Source organism: Haliotis cracherodii, unplaced genomic scaffold (assembly GCF_022045235.1).
Source record: "Haliotis cracherodii isolate W230 unplaced genomic scaffold, xgHalCrac1.p SCAF_17, whole genome shotgun sequence".
Classification (NCBI taxonomy): domain Eukaryota; kingdom Metazoa; phylum Mollusca; class Gastropoda; order Lepetellida; family Haliotidae; genus Haliotis; species Haliotis cracherodii.
In genome coordinates this window covers 13,242,368-13,257,079 of record NW_027266272.1, presented here as the reverse complement: position 1 = coordinate 13,257,079, position 14,712 = coordinate 13,242,368, and the positions used below count along the sequence as shown (strand labels likewise).

General features: G+C 39.2%; 1 protein-coding gene across 2 annotated transcripts in view; it reads right to left on the bottom strand.

Annotated features, from left to right (window-relative positions):
• The window catches only part of LOC139464409 (electroneutral sodium bicarbonate exchanger 1-like), a 59,462-nt gene that overhangs the window by 32,477 nt on the left and 12,273 nt on the right, over positions 1-14,712 (bottom strand). The gene's annotated exons all lie outside the window — the stretch shown is intronic.

The window sequence follows — 14,712 nt, the reverse complement described above, 5'->3', positions numbered from 1 at the left end:
AATGCGATTGAGGAAAAAACCTGAGTGAATATTGTGACACGAAAGCAACGATTAAATGCATTGTAACTTTTGGTATGGAAATGGTAACAGTTAAGAAAAACGCAACAGCCTTCGTATGATAATTCTCATATTCTCATTAGTAGGTTGTATCTAATTACAGTGTCGGCCTTATTTACATGTGATTCTACAATACCTGCCCTCGGTCATTTACAATCTACCACACCAGGCGTAAATAAACAGTTATGCAGATGTTGGTGTTGGCAAATACCTAGCCTGTATATGTATATTTTTTTGTGGATACATATATTACATATTTTCGTTGATATGTGGATATATTAAGCACAAAGACACAAAAAGTTTATAAAAGATGAATTGGTGCCTTGATATATTCAACGAGAACGAATCTTGTATTTTCTCCGCGATCCTGATGTGTATCATCGTTTAATGGGTCATTCATTAAAACTATGTTGTGAGGCGATATCAAAGGAGCCGCCCAATTTACACAGTGTCGTCCGTTTCGCGTGAACTAACACCCTACCCTGTCAGTAAGAGTTATGTAATCAGTACACAAATATATTTGATGCGGTGTCAGTCAGTGTGGAAGCAGTTTTACACCAAAATAAAAAAACCACCAAACCGGTAAATGCCCCCACTACAACTTAAAAGAAACGCCTGAACACGTAATACTATATTGCACATATTACCAGCAACACAGAACAACACTCCAATCCACACTAAATTGCAACAATCAAATGACAATAGCAACGGTACTTAACCCCCTAAATCACTTACAGACCTTGAAAGCACTATGCATATATCTAATCAAAACGGGGCGCATTTAAAAATAAAAGTACAACAAACAAGCTGCCAATAAATCCTAACTTTCTAAACCTATAAAAACACGAACACCTTTTAGTCTCCCTCCCCCCACCCCCTCCACCTTTTGCATGGCATATTTCAAAATTCCAAATTTGTTCTCCAAATTAAGCAACCGTAAAAAGCCGACCTGGTTTGCCTCACCTTTTCGGACATATCCTTTTCGAGGGACCGTGCGCGAAATACGCATATGTCGGAAAGCGCAGTTAAATTCCTAATTTAAGTAAGTAAGGAAGGAGTTTGAATTACGTCCGCCACTGGCCACAGAAATCATCAAAGTATAGTAACAATCAACAAGGCCAGTGCCGTACTAATAACCTAGTGACTCACGTAACAACGACTGTCAATCTTCGTGTGTTGTAGACTGTCGAATGGGACTGTGCGTGCGTAGGGTACACATATATATTGCAAGTTTTAGTACTCATACACTTTCTCTTTTTGTGTTGATATGATTTCTATTTTCGTCTGATAATTGGGAGTGAACCAAAGCAAGTACAGAGGGATATCTGCGAAACTGGTTGCTCCATTTATGGGACCGATTAGTTTTATGAGCACGGGCCTCGGCACATGCGTTGTGTTGGAAGACAAGTTATACATGATACATACGTTTGTATCGTTTGCATTGTAAAAAGAAATATTTTATCTGTCCTTTTGCAGATTTAGCCTCAGAATGTGCTCATACGAATTAGGAACGAAAATAATTGCTTATCATGAATATATATCATACAGTCAAAAGTTACTAGTACACTGTAGATGTATTCACTTTCAACCTTCGCGAGCGATTTGAATGATCCAGGATAATTGGAACGAAGTTTAGAACGGGTTATAAAGTTTTGTATTTGGTAATGTGTAGGTTTGTTAAATATGCTTTTCTTAATTCCTTTTATTCAAATGTAAAAAAAATTAATTATGCCCTGAAAAATAGAGCTGACTTGTTTGGAGATATGGCGTTAGCCACCTGAGATTGTCTGGTGGACAAGATTTAACCTCACTATGCCCTCACCCGGGTGGTTGTTGTTATAAGGGATTAAGAGCTACAGCTCATTGCATTTTTTGGTTACAGTCTGTCTGACTAAAGTGGACATCTGCAGGTTAACTCTGTTCAATTAGTGTCTGAAATGCCAAAAAAAGGTGAACTCCAGACAATAATAACCTAGAGTAAATCCACGTGCGTCTGCCTTTCCCCTCGTCCACCTTCGAAATCCTTGATCACGCCAGAGGTCTGAAATTCAGTGACAATGTTGCTGAACAGTAGATTCTGATGGACGTATTGTGCAGAACCTGTTTGACACTATGGGTTCCAGGACCACTAACGCTGGGAAGAGTGCCACTCTAAGCTGAAAAAGTTTGGTCCCAACATCTACAAGTTTGTAAGCTTGTAGACATCATTAGAAGAAATTAACAGTCCCGTGCTGAGACCTTTCTCAAAATTCAGGCCGGTGGCAGGCTGCCAACAAAGAGGAGAAAATATCGCCACCCCGACACAAGTGTGCTCAGTCAAACAATGAACTTACGACCGGCAGAAAACAACTCCAGTTGAGTTGGCCTGAAAAATTAAACACGCTAATTAAATCCATAATTATATCATTATTTTTGACAGAAACCGTAAATCATTTGTTCTTGCACTGTATCATATCGTGTATTTCATCTGTATATGTGTAATGTGTATATGTATAAATTACGAAACTTATGCCGCATATTCTGCAACAGACTATAATTAATCACTTTGTCATTGTCACTCCATTTACCATGGCTGACTGCACTAATACCCTTTTAACAGTGGACAACGATTACAGTATTCATGTAGGTGTTTTGTTCAAAAAGGAATATGCAGGTAATTATATGTCACAATTAACTGTGTTCTAATTACATGTTTGAATGTTATCAGTATTGCGTTCTGAGACACAGTGATGTAAGCATCTTCTACAATTAACAATTCATGTTTATGATAAAAAAAGGAATATGCAGGCAATTATATGTCACAATTAACTGTGTACTAATTACATGTTTGAATGTTATCAGTATTGCGTTCTGAGATACGGTGATGTAAGCATCTTCTACAATTAACAATACATGTTTATGATAAAAAAAGGAATATGCAGGCAATTATATGTCACAATTAACTGTGTACTAATTACATGTTTGAATGTTATCAGTATTGCGTTCTGAGATACGGTGATGTAAGCATCTTCTACAATTAACAATACATGTTTATGATAAAAAAAGGAATACGCAGGTAATTATATGTCACAATTAACTGTGTACTAATTACATGTTTGAATGTTATCAGTATTGCGTTCTGAGATACAGTGATGTAAGCATCTTCTACAATTAACAATACATGTTTATGATAAAATACAAAACTCTCTGCCGGAATGTTTCGTGGAAATCATTCGATCAAGAAAAAATGACTGCGTGACAAGACGAATCAACTATTTATACCCGATAAAAGAAACTGCCTTTTTTTAGGAACGGTGCTATAACAGGACATTTGAAATTTCCAACAAGCAGATACATTAGAGACATCGACTAGACTACATGCACGTTATCCGTATCAATCAAAGGTATAAAAAAACTGAAAATCATATCTGTCGGAGACCTACCAAATTACCAAGTTTTATTATTACTATATTTATTACAATGCAAATACTTCAGTGATACATTTTTCAGAGTAGAGGGCATACATACAAGTATATTGCTTCCGTGTGTGAATGCAGGTTGTATTTGGCATCTCACTTCTCAGTTTTATACCGGTTGTATATCTGAATTTGTATATGGAACCATGCGTACAGCATGACAATTACTTGCTAGTCGTCAGTCTACAACACACGTAACACGGCCAAACAATTTAGGGCACCGATTTTGCAAGTTGTTTAGTACAATAATGTTTTATTAAAATCTATTTCAATTTGTTTTCACCATTTTCCCTATTCCATGCATGTTTATGTTACTAGATCTTATTGCTCATGTTCCCAAATATTATAAAACACTTTAATGTTTCTCCTTCCTAATCTAACGTTATAACATTTCTGGTCATTACCATCATCTAATACACAAGAGATGATACCAAGACATATTTTATTCGGTTGTATGGTCTATGCGGTCTTACAATTAATTTTATTAGTCTTTAAATCTTATGTCTAGTACATATTTCCAGAAACAGTGTTGTTAGCTGATATAAGGAATGTAACATCCAGTTGAATTCCCATTCCTTACCTTTTTATCCAATAAGAGGACTGTATACGACATACATAAGTCTCTTAACGAACTTTCTACAATTAATATTTTGAATAAGCCGTTAATACGCCAGTTGTGACAAGGATGATGGTATGGTAGCTGTAGCAGACAGATTGACAGTCGTTGTTACGTGAGTCACTAGGTTATTAGTACGGCATTGGCCTTGTTGATTGTTACTATACTTTGAGGATTTCTGTGGCCAGTGGCGGACGTATTTCAAACTCCTTCCACACTGACACCGCATCAAATATATTTGTATACCGATTACATAACTCTTACGGACAGGATGGGGTGGTAGTTCACCGGACGACACTGTATATTGGGCGGCTCCTTTGATATCGCCTCCAAACAAACTTTTATTGAATGACCCATTAAACGATGATACACATCTTGTTGAATATATCCAGGCACTAATTCACCTTTCATAATTTTTTTGTGTCTTTGTGCTTAATATATCCACATATCAACGAAAATATGTAATACATGTATCCACAAAAATATACATATACAGGCTAGGTAGTTGCCCATAGCAACACCTGCATAACTGTTTATTCACGCGTGGTGTGGTAGATGGTAAATGACCGAGAGCAGGTATTGTAGAATCACCTGTAAATAAGGCCGACACTGTAATTAGATACAACCTACTAATGAGAATATGAGAATTATTGTAAGATGGCTGGGTTTTTTTCTGAACCATTTTCATACCAAAAGTGGCAATGCATTTAAAAGTTAGTTTAGTGTTTTAATATCCACTCAAGTTTTCCTCAGTCGCATTGCGACATGGGAACAATGTGTGAAGCCCATTTCTGGTGTCCTCAGCCGTGATATTGCTGGAATATTGCTAAAAGCGGTGTAAAATCAAACTCACTCGCTCAGTCGCATTGAAACATAATTCCCATTGGTCAGTTTGACACCGCATATAATTAAATAATTATTTCGAGATTTCGTTAGAATGTGAGATATTCAACCAGACGTTATGCAATGAAAGACGAATCGGTGTTTTATTCATAAAAATACGCGCATGCGTACCTGTATATTGCACACCTGGTGTCACTTAATTACCCAGTGTGATGTATCATCGAGACATAAAATAAGAAATGAAAAAGAAACTAACTAAACTTTAATGTGTTGGAGAATGTTTTGAGAGGTAAGGCCGGGTTCATTAAAGATCGTTGCAATATGTAAAAACGGTGAAATTTGTAAAACCTCTATAAAGGAAACATCCAACCAAAGGCCATTTTTAAATAGTAATGTAATTATGATATAAAGTATATTTCACATTATACAATATACTTTGTACACAATTAGTTAATGCTTTAAAGGGACTGACGAAGACATGGGCGAAATATTTTAATAACGCCACACATACCTTTGACCGAGACTGGGCAAAGATCGTAGGGTTTCTGGACCATTGGGTTTCAAGAATTAAAATAGGACGTGTTGGTCACCTTTAGATAACAGAATATGTAAAGTTTGTTCTTCATCTTGTACAGAGGATGGACCGCCCCGTGGTCTGGTAGTAGAGCGTCCGCCCAGAGAGCGGAAGGTCTGGGATTCGATCCTAGGCCGCGTCATACCAAAATACGTCAAAAGATGGTTCTTGTTACCCCGTCTGGCGCTCGGCATCAAGGGTCTAAAACAAGGACTAGTCGGCTCGGAGTCTACTGCATCTTAGTGGGGTATTCATGAAAAACTGCGGGATGGTATCTCAGTGAGCTAGCACCATAAATGGGCAATAGCTCGGACTAGTACAAGCCGACACACACACACACACACACACACACACACACACACACACACACACACACACACACACACAGGCTATATAAGTGCAATAATCTTGTACGCGACGTTAAACTCCATTTCACCTCACCCACCTCTACAGAGGATGACGTGCATTTCTTTCCTCATCTGAGCATTACGCTGACCTCGGTAACATTTATTTGACCTGGCCATGGTCAGCGCTAATCACACTAATGTTACTCAATGACTAATGTACATTTATTTTTGTCACGTAAAGAATTATGTCACTCTTTATCTGCATACGGTCAATCTTCATTTAAACAGTACAACTCAATTATTATAATATGATAGTTTTCCTTGAACCTGATAACTAATATTCACATCTTTAAGAATGGGTATTGTATGTGTAGCATTGCTAATTAACACCTTCAAAATGCTATCAAAAAGGTTTATGGTTGACATGTCGACATCGTCAAATTTGACGCACCACTGACAAGAATGTAAAAAATCAATTCCCTATTTTGACTTGTAATTATGTTCCACTTTTCAGATGAACATTTGGCTGGCCTTTGCATGTGTTTGTGACGGTTGCCACCGGAGGGGCAGGATACGCCCACCTTCATCATCACTATTTGATAGTGATTCATAAACAAATGCTGTTGATAGTTTTCGGAATCGTAATAGACTCTGCTTACGGCAGAAATTTTTTTTATGAATATGGTTAGGGTTTTGTCGCTTTATTTTATGAAAATCGTAAAAGTGATCCAATAATTATTCTATAAAAAATTATTTTCACGATGTTTGTCGTGTCTCATTAGCCAATAATGCCCTGTATTTTTTATATTGTTTGTTTAATGTACACTTTGTGACATGTTTATAAAGTATATTTTATCTTATCTTATCTAATATAATGATTCATGATATAGAAAGGCCAACCCTAGAGAATAATCAGTCTCGAATATCTACCAAAATAGATTTTATTGGGCGTGACAGGCAATAAAAATTACACGATTGAGGTGTTGAGGGATGGTAATTGTTACCTGCCTGGCGCTCAAGTACTCAAGCAAGTACTGTTCGACTCGGAGGCAGTATACTGTGTCTGAGTAGGGTATCCATGTTAAACTGCGGCGTGGTGTCTCAGTGGGTTTGCACTATATAACCGGCGTTAGTCAAGTAGCCACACACAGACAGAGAAACACACACACACGCACGCACGCGCGCGCACACACACACACACATGCACGTCGCACCATAAGAGCAGTAGTCTTGGACAGTAGTCTTAAACCCCAGTTAAGCACACTTCTCCATTTCAAGAATCACCCGAGGATGGCGGCATGGACATTGTTGAAGGGAGTAACCCACGCTCGTCTTAACGCTCACTGACAGCACTTGGGGAAATGTTAGGACAATCCAGTGATTGACATCATGAGCATCGACCCGCGCAATTGGGATGCGATGACATGCATCAACCAGTTCAGCGAGCCTGACCACCCGATCCCGTTTGGTCACTTCTTAAGACAAGCATGATTTGTGAAAAACAATTCTAACCCGGGGAGTTGATATACGATTCTGTTTGTTGTTTAACGCCACACTCAGCAATATTACAGCTATATTACTGCGGTCTGTAAATATCGAGTCTGGACCAGACGATCCAGTGATTTATATCATGAGTATCGATTAGGATACGATGACATGCATCAATTAAGTCAGTGAGCCTGACCACCCTATCCCGTTAGTCACCTCTTACGACAAGCATATTCGCCTTTTACGGCAAGGATGGGTTGCTGAAGACATATTCCACCCCGGATGTTCACGGGGAGTTTAAACAGAAACTGTATGTTCACAGAAACGGCCATACCATATGATGCCAGAGAACAAAGGTATCAATTGAAAGAACAATCAAATAATTATTGCCATGGAATACTTCCAAAATATGCTAGATGCTCGATTTCAGCTTCTGTATTCCAACAGAAGTATGTCAGTTTGTAAACACAAACAATTGAATTGTTAGATAAAAATATATACTACGAAATTCAAATATGCCATTTTTCATTGAAATATCCCCAGAGGTGTTAATGTGTTTTCAAGGTATGTATTTATGTCTTTCCTTGCACCAAATTTCTGGTGCTTAAGGCGTAGTCTTACTGTTTGTGTCACTGAGGACAATGACGTTCATCATTATTAGTTATGGGAAGAGACGCTATCTTTTTATCTAATGCTTCAAGATACATCTATTAACGTAAACGAGTGGAGTAAAACACATGACTTGGGGTTATTGACCGACTGAGACTGTTTCGTAAGGAAGAGGGTCAAAACATAGAAAAAATCCACGGGCAGTGTGAGGTTAATGGTGTGTACAGAGATCTCAGAAGACACGCCATGTCTGTTGTCCAGAGGTGATGGTGACCCAGTAGACCTGGGTCGGCCCAGGTGGAAGGGCCGCATGGCGCCTTCTTACGATACATTTCCAGATCTCATGTAGTCATACAGAAATATAGATCCGCTCTTTACTAATTTCGAGTTAGATACTACACGGCTTGGTGCTTTCCACGAGTAGTCAGTACACAACATGGTGACGGCTTCCACTAGTAGTCAGTACATGGCATGGTGACGGTTTCCACTAGTAGTCAGTACACGCATTGTGACGGTTTTCACTAGTAGTCAGTGCACGACATGGTGACGGTTTCCACTAACAGTCAGTACATGTCATGGTGACAGTTTCCACTATAGTAGTCAGTACATGGCATGGTGACAGTTTCCACTATAGTAGTCAGTACATGGCATGGTGACGGTTTTCACTAGTAGTCAGTACACAGCATGATGACGGTTTTCACTCGTAGTCAGTACATGCATTGTGACGATTTTCACTAGTAGTCAGTGTACGACATGGTGACGGTTTCCACTAACAGTCAGTACATGGCATGGTGACAGTTTCCACTATAGTAGTCAGTACATGGCATGGTGACGGTTACCATTAGTAGTCAGTACACGGCATTGTGACGGTTTCCACTAGTAGCCAGTACACGCATTGTGACCGTATCCACTAATAGTCAGTACATGGCATGGTGACGGCTTCCACTAGTAGTCAGCATACGGCATGGTGACGGTTTCCACTATCAGTCAGTACATGGCATGGTGACGGCTTCCACTATCAGTTAGTACATGGCATGGTGACGGCTTCCACTATCAGTCAGTACATGGCATGGTGACGGCTTCTACTAGTAGTCAGTACACGGCATGGTGACGGCTTCCACTATCAGTCAGTACATGGCATGGTGACGGCTTCCACTAGTAGTCAGTACACGGCATGGTGACAGTTTCCACTAGTAGTCAGTACACGGCATGGTGACGGTTTCAACTTGTATTCAATACACGGCATGGTGACGGTTACCATTAGTAGTCAGTACACGGCATGGTGACGGTTACCATTAGAAGTCAGTACACGGCATGGTGATGGTTACGATTAGTAGTCAGTACACGGCATGGTGACGGTTACCATTAGTAGTCAGTACATTGCATGGTGACAGGTTCCACTAGTAGTCAGTACATGGCATGGTGACGGTTTAGAAAGCCATACTAATAATAAACATTATACATAGTGCACTGCTACTACTCGTTATGCTTCGAATAGCATCTTGGAACATACGAGGCATTATGCACGGTACACATCAGTTATGTACCAGACTAGACAGCACAGATCTATTCTTTGTGACTGAACATTGGCTAAATGAACAAAATGCCTCCCTTATAAACACTATACATGATGATTTTGATGTTTACTATAAATGCAGCTGTACCAGTACTTGGGTCAGGTGGTATAGCAACCTTCATACGTAAAGGCGATTGGTGTAGGGTATTCGTTATCAATACATCGGAGTAAGTCTACAAATAGGTAGTAACACATTATATGTAATAGGAACTAGATTACCTTCCACAAACATCTTAGACAGTGTATACTTCGAACAGCTTGATGATGTGATGGAATTGTATGACATATACTCACAACATGGTCTTACTATCCTTACTGGAGATATTAATGCAGATATACGCCAATATGCTGTCCAAAGAATGAGATCTCGTTGTCTTCAAAGGGTAGTAAATGAACGAACCCTATATTCAGTTGTACCATTAGACGATATTACTAAGTATACGTTCTCAAACAAATGTAAAGATGTGAGAACAATGATAGACTCTATGTTTGTGAGTGTTGATTATCTGAATAACGTTATTGGTTATACCATTGATACTGATATACCATATACTGTCTCAGACCATCTGCCTATCCTTCTGTGTATAACAAGTGACTGTCCTAAAAGAACATATGGTGGATATAAGCTCAATTGGAAGAAAGCGTGTGATACTGAACTTATGCTGTATCGTTATGAAACTGAAACTTACTTTCGTGAAGACATATGCAAGTTGTCCCAATTCCCATCCCATAATAAATATATTGAAAGTTTTTAACGTATAATAAGTACATTACAGAAGCCCTCCATGCATCTACTGAAGTAAGTATCCCATCAACGAAGTTTAAACCCTACATCAAACCCTACTGGAAAAAAGACAACCTGAAGTTATTACATGATGAAATGCACAGTGAAAGACGACATTGGCAAGAGAATGGCAGGTCACATGCTAAGAACGATGAGAACTTTGTTAAATATAAAGAGACAAAGCGTAGTTTTAGAAGACAGCTTCTTAGATCCAAACAATCGCTCGTAGATTGCAGACTGAAAGAACTCTATAAGGCAGCTGAAATAGATGTACATGAATATTTTAAAACTGCAAAACGATATCACAAAACTAAGGGCCAAGTACACAAACGTCTTTATAAATGTAATCAAAGTAGTAAGGCGGAAGGTATTTGTGGAATCTTTGGTAAATGCTTTGGAGACTTGTCAATCCCAACCATGGAAAGTCATTTTGACTGCTCTTTTGCTGATGAAGTAATATGCTCAGTCACAAATATTGAAAACAACGAATCATCTGATGCTGCTAACGATGTAATTGCTAACCATCCACTGAAGAGACCATTCACCATTACAGAGGTTTTAAGTACAGTTAAAAGACTGAAGAACAATAAATCTCCAGGACCTGATGGGCTCACAAATAACATATTAAGTATGCAGAAAGATCTTTATTAAAGCATATTATTCAATGCTATTATTAAACACGAATATATATATCGAAAATGTATCATATTGGCGAAATCGTACCAGTACATAAGGGACGAGGAAAAGGTAAAAGTGATCCATCTAACTACAGGGGCATAACACTAACTTCAGTCCTAAGTAAGCTTTTCGAAGCTGTTCTGCTTCTCAACAGAATCGTAAAATGACCAAGCGACGATGTAGCCTTTCCTCACCCACTACAGTTTGGATTTAGGAAAAATGCTGGTGCTGAAACGGGGGGTCTCACTCTTCTAGAAAGTATTTCATACGAAAGAAACTCACCAGTTTATTGTGCCTTTCTCGATTACAAGAAAGCCTTCGATCGTGTTTGGCTTAACGGTCTCTTCTACAAATTACATAAATTTGGTAAGAATGGTAAATTATGGAGAATTCTACGTCTATCTTACAATTCTATGTACTCATGTGTTAGCTTTGCCGGCTTCAAATCTGATGTTTTCCCTGTTAAACAGGGTGTAGGTCAGGGTCGTGTCATATCAGCATGGCTCATTACTCTTTAGATAAACGATTTACTTCATGAACTAAGCAATTCCGGTTGTGGACTATGTCTCCCATGGGGACGATGCCCAGGAATACTGTTAGCTGACGACACGACCTTGATCAGCTGTAACACAACAGGTCTTCAAATGCTCCTAAACGTTGCAGAAAATTATGGTAACAAGTGGCAGTTAAAATACAATGTGTTCAAAAGTGCTGTCCTAACTTTTGGATGTAGTAAGCTATCTATGAGCGATTGTTTGGATCTACGATGCTATCTTCTAAAAAGACGCTTTGCTTCTTTTTATTTAACAAAGTTCTCATCGTTCTTAGCATGTGACCTGCCATTCTCTTGCCAGTGTCGTCTTTTACTGCGCATTTCATCATGTAATAACTTCAGGTTGTCTTTTTTTCCAGTAGGGTTTGTGGTAGGGTTTAAACTTCGTTGATGGGATACTTACTGCAGTAGATGCATGGAGGGCATCTGTAATGTACTTATTATACGTTTCAATCTATTCATTATGGGATGGGAGTTGGGACAACTTGCATATGTCTTTACGAAAGTAAGTTTCAGTTTCATAACGATACAGCATAAGTTCAGTATCACACGCTTTCTTCCAATTGAGCTTATATCCATCATAAGTTTTAAGGAGAGTCATTTGTTATACACAGAAGGATAGGCAGATGGTCTGAGACAGTATATGGTATATCGGTATTAATGGTATAACCAATAACGTTATTCAGATAATCAACACTCACAAACATAGAGTCTATCATTGTTCTCACATCTTTACATTTGTTTGAGAACGTATACTTAGTAATATCGTCTAATGGTACAACTGAATATAGGGTTCGTTCATTTAGTACCCTTTGAAGACAAAGAGATCTCATTCTTTGGACAACATATTGTCGTATATCTGTATTAAAATCTCCAGTAAGGATAGTAAGACCATATTGCGAGTATATGTCATACAATTCCATCACATCATCAAGCTGTTCGAAGTATACACTGTCTAAGATGTTTGTGGAAGGTAATCTCGTTCCTATCACATATAATGTGTTACTACCTATTTGTAGACTTACTCCGATTACATTTTGGCTTTGTGATGTATTGATTACGAATACCCTACACCAATCGCCTTTACGTATGAAGGTTGCTATACCACCTGACCCACGCTGAGAAGTACTGGTACAGCTGCATTTATAGTAAACATCAAAATCATCATGTATAGTGTTCATTGGGGAGGCATTTTGTTCACTTAGCCAATGTTCAGTCACAAAGAATAGATCTGTGCTGTCTAGTCTGGTACATAACTGATGTGTACCGTGCATAATGTCTCGTATGTTCCAAGTTGCTATTCGAAGCATACCGAGTAGTAGCAGTGCACTATGTATAATGTTTATTATTAGTCTGGCTTTTCATGACAAGCAAAGGTCCCATCTACTAGCCAATACATGGCACAGTGAAGGTCTCATCTACTAGCCAATACATAGCACAGTGAAGGTATCATCTACTAGCCAAAACATGGCACAGTGAAGGTCACATCTACTAGCCAATACATGGCACAGTGGAGGTCACATCTTCTAGCCAATACATGGCATAGTGAAGGTCACATCTTCTAGCCAATACATGGCATAGTGGAGGTCACCTCTACTAGCCAATACATGGCACAGTGAAGATCACATCTACTAGCCAATACATGGCATAGTGAAGGTCACATCTACTAGCCAATACATGGCACAGTGAAGGTCACATCTACTAGCCAATACATGGCACAGTGAAGGTCACATCTACTAGCCAATACATGGCACAGTGGAGGTCACATCTTCTAGCCAATACATGGCACAGTGGAGGTCACATCTACTAGCCAATACATGGCACAGTGAAGGTTATATCTACTAGCCAATACATGGCATAGTGGAGGTCACATCTTCTAGCCAATACATGGCACAGTGGAGGTCACATCTACTAGCCAATACATGGCACAGTGGAGGTCACATCTTCTAGCCAATACATGGCATAGTGAAGGTCACATCTTCTAGCCAATACATGGCATAGTGGAGGTCACCTCTACTAGCCAATACATGGCACAGTGAAGATCACATCTACTAGCCAATACATGGCACAGTGAAGGTCACATCTACTAGCCAATACATGGCACAGTGAAGGTCACATCTACTAGCCAATACATGGCACAGTGAAGGTCACATCTACTAGCCAATACATGGCACAGTGGAGGTCACATCTACTAGCCAATACATGGCATAGTGGAGGTCACATCTACTAACCAATACATGACAAGTGAAGGTCTCATCTACTAGGCAATACATGGCACAGTGAAGATTACATCTAATAGCCAATACATGGCACAGTGAAGATTACATCTACAAGCCAATACATGGCATAGTGGAGGTCACATCTACTAGCCAATACATGGCATAGTGGAGGTCACATCTACTAGCCAATACATGGCACAGTGCAGGTCACATCTACTACCCAATACATGGCATAGTAAGGGTCTCATCTTCTAGCCAATACATGGCAAAGTGGAGGTCACATCTACTAACCAATACATGGCATGGTATTGTGTGGTATAATATGTAATGGCAGATGATGTTGTGGTGACGTACAAAATGATACAGGGCATATACCAGGGGGGGGGGGGGGGGTGACTGCAATTTCGCTTTATGGTGTTTCTAGTACATCTTACCTTTCTCAGCTTACCTTACCGTAGGTTACCTTAAGTTGAGAACGCGGGGATGCAGCATAATTGCTCACGTTCTCGGATTCTCTATTCAAAACACGTGTTTGTGATGTCTGCTTTCTTAAGATGATACTGCGTGTATTCAAAACACGTGTTTGTGATGTCTGCCCGTCCTCTGTTATGCTGAATCTGTTCCGAAAACTGTTTGCCCCATCTGTCCGTATACTCTTTTTGAGACAAATCCCAGTCTAGGTATGAGATTGTCATGACAGTGAAACTAAATGTTTGTCTGTATCTGACTTCTTATACCTAACTCCAGGACTATGTCTGTATCTGACTTCTTATACCTAACTCCAGGACTATGTCTGTATCTGACTTCTTATACCTAACTCCAGGACTATGTCTGTATCTGACTTCTTATACCTAACTCCAGGACTATGTCTGTATCTAACTTCTTATACCTAACTCTAGGACTATACTTGTAT